General features: G+C 38.6%; 1 long non-coding RNA gene across 1 annotated transcript in view; it reads right to left on the minus strand.

Annotated features, from left to right (window-relative positions):
• The window catches only part of LOC119849762, a 153,322-nt gene that overhangs the window by 42,915 nt on the left and 96,702 nt on the right, over positions 1 to 13,705 (minus strand). The window contains exons 4-6 of the long non-coding RNA XR_005290578.2: positions 13,281 to 13,370; positions 12,931 to 13,113; positions 12,323 to 12,417 (exon numbers count right to left, since the gene is read on the minus strand). This is a non-coding gene — a long non-coding RNA (uncharacterized LOC119849762). The remainder of the gene's footprint in view (positions 1 to 12,322; positions 12,418 to 12,930; positions 13,114 to 13,280; positions 13,371 to 13,705) is intronic.

Below are 13,705 nucleotides of genomic sequence, written 5' to 3' on the forward strand. Positions count from 1 at the left end.
AAGGACTTCAAGTTAACAGGACTATTCACATGCTTAAAGTTACATACATGTTTAAGTATCTTGCTGAATCAGGACCTAAGAAAAACTTTTATAACATTAAACACTTTGGTTAGAGGAGAAATAATCTCCTCAATACGTATGCCATTAGTATCTTTCTGTCTAAATCTAGACAATCTGATTTGTTGTAATATTTAAAATCTCTAACTAGATATATAGCAAAAAGAAAAGGAGTACTTGTGGCATCTTAGAGACTAACAAATTTATTTGAGCATAAGCTTTCATGAGCTACAGCTCACTTCATCGGATGCTGTAGCTCACGAAAGCTTATGCTCAAATAAATTTGTTAGTCTCTAAGGTGCCACAAGTACTCCTTTTCTTTTTGCGAATACAGACTAACACAGCTGCTATTCTGAAACCTGTCATTAGATATATAGCCAAAGTCCGTGTAAACTGAACCCAGAGTAATTTCATTGAAACAAATTAATTTACTTTGGGTTTACACGAGGGTAAATGTGAGCAGAATTTTGCCCACAGATACCAGAGAGAATACTGCACATTTTAACTACATCATGAGAAACTTATTAACAGAGTTGTATGAACATTTCCTAGTAAATTATAATAATTACATTTTTACAACAAATCTAGAGAGTACATGAATCTCATCAAAAGTTTTAGGTTTGTTAAAAGATTTACAAAACAAGTTGTGAGTGGAAGCTACAGGAAGTCATACGGTTCCAACGACATTTTACTGTGAATTTTTTTGAATTTGGTCAAACCTAAAACACAAAATAATATTGGGGATGGGATGACAGTCACGGAATAAAAATACTCCCCTTATACTTAGTTTCCCTTGGAAATAACTTGATTTTATGTATTCCTTTTGGTCATGGAGAAAAAAAAGATATCAGTGCGTCAATTCTTGAGAAATTTCTGAGATCCACAGAAATCTGCTTCTCTGAAGCTTGAAACAATTAGCAAACATGGCAATTGTCACAGCTGGACAGGATGACTGCCCATTCTGATTTTGATCATTAAGAGGTATTATTGTAATGACAGTGCCCAGAATGAACTTGAAACGGTAAGTATAGGAGCAAACACCCAGCATTCTTTTGTCAGAATCACAGCAATAAAAAAAAAAAAAAAAAAAAAAAAAAAAAAAAAAAAAAAAAAAAAAGAGGATGCAGCATATATATACAATCCAACTATTGCCAGGGGCAAACGTGGAAGTACAAGGGGGAGAAAGTTGTTGTACCATATTGGAAGTTCATGGTATTGATTTTGCCAGACATTTACTGCATACAGAACACACACAGGGCGCACAGAATTTCAAATGCAGATTTTCTTCCTCAATGCAAGCCCCTCTTTGCATTTCTGCAAACTCAGAATGCTTTCATTTCAAAACACGGACATACACAAAATTGGCAAGTATTTTCCTTTTGGTGTTTGAACTGGTGTCAAGAAACTGGAAGGGTCTCTTACTGACATGGGACGATGGAATTGGGACACTTTTATTCATTTAATTCTTTCGAAAAAAATGTATGCATTCATTTTGCAAAGTTGATTCTATATAGATATATGCACATTTATATATAGACACACACTGGGGTAACCAGATATCCCGATTTTACAGAGACAGCCCCAATATTTGGGGCTTTTCCTCATATAGGCGCCTGTTGCCCCCCACCCCGTCCCCATTTTTCACATTTGCTATCTGGTCACCCTGACACACACACACACACACACACACACACACACAAACACACACAATTTTTTGTTTGATGGAGAACAAAGCCTGCTGTTTTCACTTAATTCATGGTTGGTAGTGGTGAACAGCTCCACAGGGTGCCATGGCAGAAGAAATAACACTGCTGCAAATTTCAAAGTTAACTGCTAAAGGACACAGCATTGTTTCATAATACACTCTGTTTTCAGTTATAGTTATGCACCACTTATTAACCTTTTGGAGACTTCAGGGCCTGATTCTTATTTACACAAAGGCCCCTTTACTTTACTCTGTCCACGTAAAGGGGCCTTAACATTGGTATAATTCACTCCCACTTGAAGACCCATTTACACCAGCAGAGTGGTGTAAAGGGACCTTACAATAAATGAGAATCCAGATTAATAGAGTTTAAACTATAGACTGGAATATATGCATATATTATTTTATAGATGGTCCAAACCAAACCCAAAACACCACTGACTTTGGGAATATTTGGATCTAGATCCAAACTTTCCACCTCCCACTCCTGTTTTATATGTATTCATAAGCATTCATTTGTCTAGCAGTCTGGAAAATGCCAGTATTTTAAGTCCTAATCCTGCAATTGCATCCACATGAGTGCAAGGGTTTCCCGCCTTGCCCACCTGCCCCCACCCCATGCAGTCCGGATTACAGTGTAAGGGTCTTAATGATTAACTCAGGCAGCTGTGAATGAAAAGGAGCCCTCACCATCCCAAAGAAAGAGCAGGACATTTTATTATATGCATGAACCGCTTGAGTGTTAGTTTATTTTCTTTAGATTTCTAGCATTACTTTGGATTTCTTGGTGTACCCCTTGTTATCCAAAATGTTTGTTTATTATTATTATGGTTATTTATTACTTGTATTATTGTAGCACCTAGAAGCCAGAGTCATGGACCAGGATCCCATTGTGTTAGGTGCTGTACAAATATAGTACAAAAAAGACAGGCATGACCCAAAGAGCTTACAATCTATGTTACGGTCAGGGATGGATGCAGCTTGTGCCAGTACAGTTCTGGTTAAGTGATTTCCTTTTACAGTCCTACTCTTGTCTCTTCCTTTAACCCTATATCCTTGGGCACTATGCACAGAAATATTTCACCACAGATATCACCACAGATATTCAAGGATATCTTTGGAAGTAGAACCAATACTCCCTTAGACAATAAGACTGTTCTTAAAATGTGGTTTTCATGTAATTTCCATTGCAAAGATTTGTGCTGTGTGAATAAATTTAATCCTAATAAGTAAATGGTTAATTAGTATTGTGGAATTTAAATGCATTCTAGCATAAGCTTAATGCTTTTCTTTTCTAGGTACTTTGTCAGAGTGTTCTCATGTTGCTTTAGTTTGTTCATCTTCTGAACACATCAGATTGTTAAAATCCCTACTGTTGAAGACCCAGGCATCAGCTACATCCAGTAACCTGCATGGGCTGTAGCCTGCCTTTGGATTTTAGGTTGGCCTATAACCCAAACATGTTAAAATGATGGTATGTTATTAAGACTTAGACTTGTTTCTTAATGAATTATTTTTACACCAAAATGTTAACATTAATGATACTCAGTCGTCACAGAGAGGGTTTAAGGGCTTTGTTGTGGCTCTTACATTGTGAAAAAGGGAACCTCAGAAATGACAATTATATCCCCACTACAGACTTCCATGGGATGATGCGACAACCATTCATAAAGGAGATTATTCTCCATTCTACAGATATTCAGAGGAATTTCCATAGCAGTGTAATTTCGGAAGAACCCTATTGGTGTGACCCTTTTAAATCCTATGGGACTTTCCTATAAGGTCATCCCTTACTGCTTTTCCTTCCAACTGCTAGGAACCAAATTATGCCTGCCCCGGGGAGGGGTGCTATAACACAGTACCTAACGCTTACATAGCACCTTTCATCTGTAGAGCCCACAGCACTTTACAAAGGAGGCCAATATCATTATTCCGATTTTACAGGTGAAGAAACTGAAGATAAAAAAAATGGCTCTCTGAACCCTCTCCCCCCATCCAGTTTACTTGCATAGGAGGAGGATGCATACTTTAGTGCTAAAGTGACTTGCTTGGGACCCAAGCAGGAGTCAGTGTAAGAGCTAGGACTAGAATTCAAAGCTCAGAACCACTTACTGTGGTTATTGAAAAGCATGATGCCAAAAGACCGGCTGTAAATTTATTCTCCAGTGCAGTAAACCCCATCTTCCTTAGCTTTCTAAAATCAAATATCAACTATATACTGTGCCCCATCGGCCAATAACAATGCTGTGTGATAGCGTGAACTCTCTTTGTGCCCATTATAAACTTTTCAACAGATACTTTCACAGTCAGATAATAATCACTAGCCAGATATAATGCACTTCATTGCTGTAAATGTACTAACAGAGTGCAATAAATGATTTTTTTTTAATAGGCCAGAAGCAATGCAGCAAGACCGGTTTGTCTACCCACCATATTTTGCTCCAACATTTCTGGCACAACGGTGCATCTGGTATCAGATACCCTTATGGAGAGTCAAACAGTAGGTTAATGTAAATATCATAGAAATGATGTTTTGTGTTAATATTATGTGATCTAGAATATCTGGTGTTCTTGACCAGGGATGGGGAGTTAGTTTCTTGTGCAGTAAGAGTAGTTTTTTAGTAGTTTTGTTTTTCTCCTTGTAGGTGGGAGGAGTGATTAACCGGGTACATGGGTTAACAAAAGGATTTTTCTAGGCTCCTAAAAGAAAAAGAAGCGTGAACCCAAGTGAAAAATATTTGGAGATGGCTCCCTGTGAACTGGTAAGAAAATATGCATTTTGGCAGTTTCAGCTGAATACCTGATCCGAACCACTCCTGAAGGAAGGAGAAGGAATGAGGAAGCGTGTTTGTGGTCACCAGTTTCTCTGTCCCTGACATCCAGTACATAATTACAGGGCTACATTTCAGCTAAGTTAGGACAAATAAACTAACAAGAGTTTTATTCCCCACATGTTTCTTATTCAAGCGTGTTCAGTTATAAATAGTTGGTTCTAATGGTATTTGCTTAGTCAAACACAGCATCTCCTAAATAGCAATAATACACTGTATTTCTACTACAAACCACTGAATAAGATCTTATTCTGACTGAAGGGCTCTTTACAGCAACTGCCACCTGCAGTACACTAGATTTGCTAATAATTGCATCCATCCGCACATCTTTATGCTTCCCATAATGATTATGCTAGAGTCAGCATAGTACCTAGTCATATTCTAATTTTCATCTCCACAGCACATTGCATCATTTACTTATTCTGTGCTCAACATGCCTGTGGGGTAGTTATTATCCCCAATGTTAGAAATGGAAAAGCTGAAGCACAAGGAGTTAGGATTCAGATTATAGCACAGGAGTTCTTGGTTCCCAAGCTCTTTACTCATACCATAAGGCCTGGGTTAACTTCTGCCTGGAGATGCACACACTGGGCTCCCATTGGCTTATCTAGGAGCATGACCATTTTAGAGGTATCTCACAGATTTGAGTCAACCTTGAATCAGAATGATCTGAAAGAAGAAGCAATGACTCATACACTGAATACCCTAGTGGAGCTGGATAATTATAGCTTAGTTACAGATTTTAAAAACATTTAACATTTGAACAGAACATTTTCCTTTTTTAAAATCACTATTTTTAATCTTTAAGTATTCATTTATTAAATTTTGGGGTCTCCAGTCCTCCCGCTCCGCTCCCTGCATCTGTAACAAAGTTAACCCTTAATTTGCAATATCCATCCTAATTCTTAGTACTTTTGCAGACATGGGATAGAATGATTAAAAAGCTGCTTCCATTCTCCAGATGCCCTTTTGGTAAAAATTACCTGAACCATATACAAGACATAAAGAGCCAACTATTCAAAAGTGCCTCCACATGGCCTCTATTTGTGCATGCACAATTTCTATACGTTATTACTTGAATCTGTAAGTGACGGAATTTTCATATGCAAAACACAAGTCAGACACAGAAGTGTTAGAATTCATCTCCTTTGTGTGCAGGTCAGAGTGCTCAAAAAATGTGTACAAATGGAAGTCACATTTTTGAAAAACTAGCCCAAAGAGAGAAAGACTTTTCCAAGGACCTCCACCTGCCCTTTAAAAACTGTGGCTGCAATTTTGTACATGTAAGCATTCGCATATAATAATAAGTGGTAGTAATACTGGCAAGAGGCCAGGAGCAAAAGATTGAATCAGAGTATCACAATGATGGTAGGAGGCAATGGTTGCCAAACTGGGACTTTCCTTTGCTTCAGAAAAGATTTGGTTCTGGTTAGTTCTCATTTTAACTAAACTTGTTTACATGGGCCTAGACTAGATGACTCACTTTTCTCCAGCTGCTTTTTTTGCAGCTCCTTCTCTTTTTAGCCATTTCTTCTCCCTTGTACTTAGACCCCTATGTTATAACATCCATGCTCCCACCTGAGAAAAACAAAAAAGGAGCCTGCAGGCACCATTAGCAGGGGTCTCTACAAAACAGTGAGGTGCTTGCCATCAACCCCAGTTCAGTCAGAAAGGAAATAATCTTAACCTTAAAGATGGATGTCTGCTGGGTAAACACAATGAGTTACCATGAGATTTACTAGGTTGGTTCAGACTTTCAGTCCAAGATTTTTAAAAGATGACCAAGGGATTTAACACAACTTCCATTCAAATCATTGATAGTTGAGAGTCTAAAGGTAAAAATTTCAAAAGTGCCTAAGTGACTTAGGAGCCTAAATACCATATTCAAAAGTGATTTAGGCCCCACTGACTTTCATTTTTGAAAATTTCACTCTAAATATTCTATTCCGTTTTGAAAATCTCAAACTACAGTTTAAAAAAAAGCCAGGTATATTTATCATAATTTCTCCACTGCATCAGCCCTTCTGTAAAAGATCTATATAAAATAGCGATGAACATCAGATCTCCAACACTAATGTCAACAGAGAATCACAGCACAAAAGATAAAGCTTACACACTCACACAGAAAGGAAAAGTTTTTTAAACACACTTTTGTGGGCTTACATGAAGCTTAAATAAAAAATAAACTGGAAATAACTGAAAAAATATTGTGCCTAAAAGGAGAAGTAATATCTGTGCTGAATCTGCTCAGAATGCAATCTCAGAAAACTCTGGGACCTTTATATGTGCTACTGCCAAGTAACATACCCGGTACAAACGTATTCACATACATAACACTTCAAGTGAAAGAGTTTTTCAGTGGGGTCTAGTAGTGTTAGACCCTCAGCAGGGGCATCCCTACAGGATTAGGGATCAGGCAGATAATAAACCTTATTTATTCCACATTCACACCACGTTCATTCTGCACCAGAGTCTGGAGATTAGAACGAAATCTTGATGGCCAGTTGAGGTCCACTTTTAATTGTAAGGTGTGGGAGCTGGCGTCACACACCTCTTCAAAAGTCAGGGCTCTAGATCGATGTCTGTCTTCAAATTGCAAACGTGTGAAGCCTTTGGTTTTAGTTGCCAAAACGCAATGCATACTTCATTCACTAGGCCTTAATAGCCTATAACATATTACATGAATATATATAGATATATATACACACACACACACACACACACACACACACACATTCCAACAGTAACACCCAATATTACGCTTTCTTAATAAAGATTTTACCCCTATTTTGTGTTATGAAGAGTGTTGGGTATATGGTGCTGGTATACATAAGTCTTTGTAAAGCTTGCAAACACAGTGTTTACACACATTGGTTTCTCACAGTAGAGTTGATTGGTTTTATGAGGGGGGGTAATAATGTTATGAGTAGTATATGTTAGTTTTATAACAGATTGGAAATGGAATCCTCAAATAGAAACTGGGATTTTACAATCTCCTAGTCATTTATTATTTTGACATTTGCATATATTTTTGCAAATTTCAGGGAAACAAATTTGTGTGGATGGTGACAGTGAAAGAAGAGTGAGAGTGTAGGAGAATTATATAGTAGGGAAGTAGTTGGATGCCTTAACCTTTGTTAGCCATTTTCAAAGTTGAATTTTTTTTTAATGGGGTATAATTTTTGTACAGAAAGCATAATTATTGTTTTTGAATGTATGCTAGAGTCGATTGAAATACATTGTCAGCGTTATCTCTGCTTAACTGAAGTGAATTTCCCTTTTAAAAAAAAAGTTGCAAAAATTAGACTCGTGTTACCTAAGATCAGCAGGAGGATAGCCCAGCCACAAATACTGCTATGAGAGCCATCAAAACTAGGCTGCCCTTCTGAAATCTTTAACAAATCTATAATATAATGGCAGGGGGTGGGGAATTATCCCTGGGTCAGATATGGTGGTCATGGATGGTGGAGGAGGAGAAGGGAGGTTTATGGCCACAGTGAAAATTTTAAACATGTGGGCCCAGATCCTCAAAAGGTATTTAGGCCACCTACTGCCTGTTGAAATCAATGGGAATTAGGTGCCTAAACACTTTAAAGGATATGGGTCTTAGGACACAATTCACCCTCCACCCGTTCAGATGCAGCGGACCGCTGGAGAGACACAAAGAGCTTCCTGTTCTTGCACTGGTTAGTTGCTGCAGAAGTCGAGCAGCTGGGGCCTACTCTATCATGGCACTGGTGCAATGCAATGTGAGTGGAGTGGACAGGAAAATCCAGCCCTTAATGTTTCATCTTGATAATATACCCTGTCCTTTCTGTTTTCCTGACTATGACTTCCTATATTCTCCTCATATCTTCCTCTAGTCATCTGTATCCCTACCATATGTCTCAGACCCAGTCCCCTAACCTAAGTCCACGTCCCTCCCGATCCCTCTCCACACACCTTCATGTCCTTCTGTGCTTTTCACTGTCTCCTCCTACTCCTGCCCCTGACATAGCAGCTCAGCCTGCAGTCAGCAGCAGTTTAGATTTATCAACTTTTATTCAAAAATTAATCAACACGAAAACCACCCTATACAAGTGAAGTCAAAGGCACCACTAATGGGGACGGAGGGAGGAAAACAAACAGAAACAAAATAAGGCATTTAGAGAACGTTTTTCCAACTTGACTCTACATAGGGGCTGTGGGCCAAGACCAAGCCAGTCCAAATAAAAGCCTCAAATGGCAAAAGAACAAGCAAGATGATCAGTTTCCCAGTTTTGCTTTGCTGCTTGGTTCCAGGCCACAAATCTTCCTAACCCTGTTTCCAGGCTGGGCTGGGTGGAATCAGAGGTCAACAGGGAGAGATGGAGAAGTGGAGCATTTCTGTGCCTCCTCTTTATATATCTGCCCTGCTGAATCCACACTTAATCTATTCCCTCCCCATCTCACTGTATGTTCTATCATATGCTCTTTAGATTGTGTACCTGTGTTTATTCTCCCCACATAAAAAGCAACAAAACAAAAATAAAAGAATCCAACCAACCAACCAGCCAAGACTACATTAAAAGATTATTCTCCTGAGCAGGGGCAACCAAACAACCAAAAAGTGGAGCTTGTAGTCTACTCCATTTTGGATATGTGATGAGCCAAAAACACTAAGAATATTTTCAAAAAATCAACTGGGATTAAAAAATAAAGTATCTAAAATTTTCAGAATAGGAAACTAAACTAAAAAATGAATAGGAGCTAGTGAATGCTCAGGACTTTGGAAATTCAGGCAGGTGTTTTAATATGGAGTTTACCAGCCAAACTTTGAGGTCCCTTTTTGAAAATCATCTTTGATGAGTTTAAAACTATTACCCCCGCCCAAACTTTCCTGGAAAATTCTATCCAGAGATGACATATGGTATTTGAAATTTCCGAGGGCTGGTTTCTTTTTGTGGAAGGTAGGGAGGGAGTGTATGAAAAATCAGGCTTCATAAAACGTGTTAGTGTGGGCTTTTCAAAGTTTGCAAAGCCAGGCCCCACCAGAGTCACTATAAAACTAATGTTGTACTGATACACATCTTTCCCTGTATCAGTAGGCACAGTAAGACAGTAACTGAAAATAGCTCTGCTTTTCCCCCACACCCTTTTACCAGGCCTAAAACGATTTCTGCATCCCCAGAGAGGTCATGTGACAAGAAGTTTGGATTCTGATTCAGATTCCAAGATTTAGATGTAAAGTTCAGTAAAATTTGAGCAGGACATTGATGTGGTAACATCTGCATGTTGTGGCTCTGACCCAGGAGAACATGAGCTGACAAGGGATGGAATACTGGTGGCAGAGATGAGCTACATATAGAAGTTTCCAGAGCACAGGGCTCTAAGGCGGCACTGCAATTATGTCATACTATTAAAAACTATCTTACACAGATCTACCATATTAGGCTCTGCTAACTTGGAGAGAGTTGGTTCATATTTCTTTTTAAAACGTTTGCCCAAACTTGGCAGAAAGTTTCTTTATTTTCAAGGTCTGGGACAAATAAATGCAGAGTTAAAATGCAAATGTGTTGTAGTGGGAGCACGTTGTTACACATCTTCAACAAAGATTTCAAAATCACTCTGGTACCAAGCAGAGATAAAGTAAACTCATAAAGTTAGCTAACAAAGCAAATACTTCATAGGTAATGGAAGGTTCCAGGAAATCAATACAAGGGAAATCCATCTACTGCCTTAAACAGAATGGAATTTGTTCTCTTGAAGGCTGCCTCTAGGTAAACAAAGTTGTCACCATTGAGAAGGAGGAATCGTAGAAGGGAAAGTCCTAACTACCAACTTGCTCCACTATACAGCAAAAAACTCAGATGGAAGGGATTGTGTTTGCACACTCAGGGCAGGAATAAAGGATTAATTTTCCAAGCTATTTAATGTAAATACCATAGAGTCCACAACTAACCAACCATGCCAGTTTATCTAGGATGACTGCCAGAGAACAAATTTAATGCAATGCCTTTCAATTACTCTAAACATTGGATAGAAGGGACAATCATTCAATTTAAATGCCTTACCTGGAGCAGTCTACATATCTGTTCACTGCCATTAACCATTATGAACATTGGTGTCTGTTAACATAGATTTCTTCACTTGAATTTGCCTGCCTGTTCTATTATGGGTGCTAACCTAGTCAGATTTACTTTAGTAGAAGTTTTACAAAATAATTAAAATTGTACAATGAATATTCTCATTCAAATTAATACAGGACATAATTAATCTCTCCCACCCCAATGAATTTCTACAAATCTTGAAGAATTGGGATTATGATTTAAGCTCTGATCCTGAAATTCCTTGCACATGGGCCAACTGCTATGCCAACACACGGCCCCAGTGACTTGAGGATCAGGTCCTTAATTAGCACATTTTAATTTCTACCCAACGCTGTGTTTGTTGAAGTTGACCAACTTTTGAGAACCGTTTAATCCATGGATTTGTGCCTCTTTCTCTTTGCAAACCATCCACAAGCAGACTTTAACTTTTGTTTGTTGGTCAAACATTTTCAGAAACTAGTTTATGCAAATCTCTTCCAATCCGTGAGCCGCAACCCTATTGGCTGTGACAGTTTCTTATTTGTTATTCATATGCTGTGATTCATCACCTAACCTACATAAGAGGTGACTCCCAAACCCACACAGAGCTAACAGGATAATACTTCTCACACAAATACTCATGCAATGGTTGTAGCTGACTGAAACAGGGTTTCAACCACAGCAGCTAAGAAATTGTGAAGGAGGAGAGCTCTTCTCCCACAAGCCAAGGAAAGCAGGAGGAGCTCTTCCAATGCTTTTAGAAGTGGAGGAAGAGTTGCATTTCTCTCTCTAGCTTCCCCTTCCATTAGCCACTGTCCAAATGTACATACATTCACCTGCCAATGCATATTCACACAAGTATTCCCAACATTTTCACTTTCCACAAACATTCTTGGAACCAAATTAATAGAAGCCACATTTGTACTGGCAGTTGTTCTTGAAAAGCAAACACCAGGGTTCACAGGCACAGCCAACGTGAATTCATTGTCTCATTCAAACAAATTCTGGCAATTATTTGTTAGTTTTGCAGTATTTGAAAATATACTATATATATTTTCTCCTATGGCATAATAATGAGGGGAGGAGCATCATTAAAAAATCACCCTAAGAAACTTTATAGAACTTTAGTGGAACTACTCAGGTGCTTAAAATTAAGAATACGCTTAAGTCCTTTGCTGCAAAGTATTTAACACCTTACAGAACCAAACCCTTAAACAATACAACAGGAAACTTATATTGTCAAAGAGTTCTGCTGTCCTTATGACATTGTCCTCTAAACTTGATCACTATTCAAGTAATTTTTCTATAGATTGTCATATTCTGTACACAGAGTACTTAATTCAACTCATGTAGCTTTCTCCACCTTCCTTCAAATTGCAGAATAGGAAAAAAGCCTCTGTGCCTCCAGCAGTACTCTCAAGTCTTTCAGTTTGTCTCTTACGCTCCACTTTGCTGTCATGTAAATGGAAATGCATTCTGGGCATAGGCATACAAACAGTCCGAAACAGTCATTTCATAAAACTGAACAGTGTTTACACCAAGCTCATGTGTGTCACAGTGAAACAGTTTTACCTGATAGGTTTCATCAGCATTATACAGAATGTAGTTTCTCTTCAGAATGGTGATGGCTGTTTGTCTACAACTGGAGGGATCCACACTGACATTATAGCTATACAGCATACCTCCAAAGCAGCCTTTTGGTTTGAAGTTGGTTTTGACCATTAGAAATATCCTCTTCTGTCTCTTGTTCATCTTCTCCTTTGAAGTAGAACAGCTTCTGAAAAACCTCAGAAAGGTGAAGAACATATTTATAGATGTTCCATTTTATAGCAGCAGAGTCATTACCTTTCAGTAATGTAGACTTTTTGGTGGTAACAACATAAGATGGGGGACTGGATGGACCGGGCAGCTAGCAATGAGAGAGAAAGCCTTGAACCTTGAGGTCACCATTTGGAATCTAGCCTTTGCTGGTGAGAACCAAAAGCTGTTACCACCTACAAGCTGTTTTGTAGCCTAAATGAAAAAAGTTGGCAGTCTTGAACCAATTTCCATATGTCCATATAAAAGTTAGTACTAACTGACACTCTTGTTGGTATGCAGTGTAGTTGTTGCCATGTCAGTCCCAGGATATTAGAGACACAAAGTCAGTGAGGGAATAACTTTTATTGGACCAACTTTCTGTTGGTGAGAGACACAAGCTTTAGAGCCTGAAGAAGAGCTCTGTGTGGCTCCAAAGCTCATCTCTCTCACCCATAGAAGCTGGTCATATAAAAAATATTATCTTACCCACCTTGTCACTCTTGTTGGTAGTTTCACTAGCAAGGCCAAGAATTGAACCAGCCAAGGAAACGTTCCACTTCTAAGAGAGGTCCTTTTAGCTCAGGACCGGGGCCAGTCTTGGTAAACCTCTATCGAACCTCCAGACATAGGTACAGAAAAGGACTTCAGACTGATTTTCAAAGATTTCAGGTACCTAAATATGTAGATAAGCACCTTGTGGGATTTTCAAAAGCACCTAAGCAGGTTAGGCACCTAACTCCCATTGAAATCAGTACGTTCAGACTGCACCTTAAAAAATGCTTAATTTAAACAAAAAGTACCCTACCCCAAATGTAATGGCACTAATTACAAGGTAATTACCTGTGATCAGTAATTGTCTCCGGATAACCTTGCAATAAAAGTGTTGTCATCCTTGTATAATGGGTACTCTCTAATGTGTCACCTAGAGTACTTAATAGAAAACAAATGGCAATTCATCATGACATATGTTGCAACAAACTATGACAGGAATCGATCTTTTTAATGTAATCAAACAAACTGCTAACATAATTCACCATCAAACTGCTGGTTCTCTCCATCCAGATACATGCTAGCAACCTCAAAAAATACAACTTTTAACCATTCACTCTGGGCCTGATTGTGCAGCCTAGTCTAGGCAGAACTCCCACTGATGTTTCTTTCCAGTCCAGATTTCACATCAGCTGACTGCATTCTGCCTCCCTAAAGAAATTGATCATGGAATTAGCATAGGGAAATTATTCTACACAATCACTCCTAAAAACATT

Source organism: Dermochelys coriacea, chromosome 1, assembly GCF_009764565.3.
Source record: "Dermochelys coriacea isolate rDerCor1 chromosome 1, rDerCor1.pri.v4, whole genome shotgun sequence".
Lineage (NCBI taxonomy): Eukaryota > Metazoa > Chordata > Testudines > Dermochelyidae > Dermochelys > Dermochelys coriacea.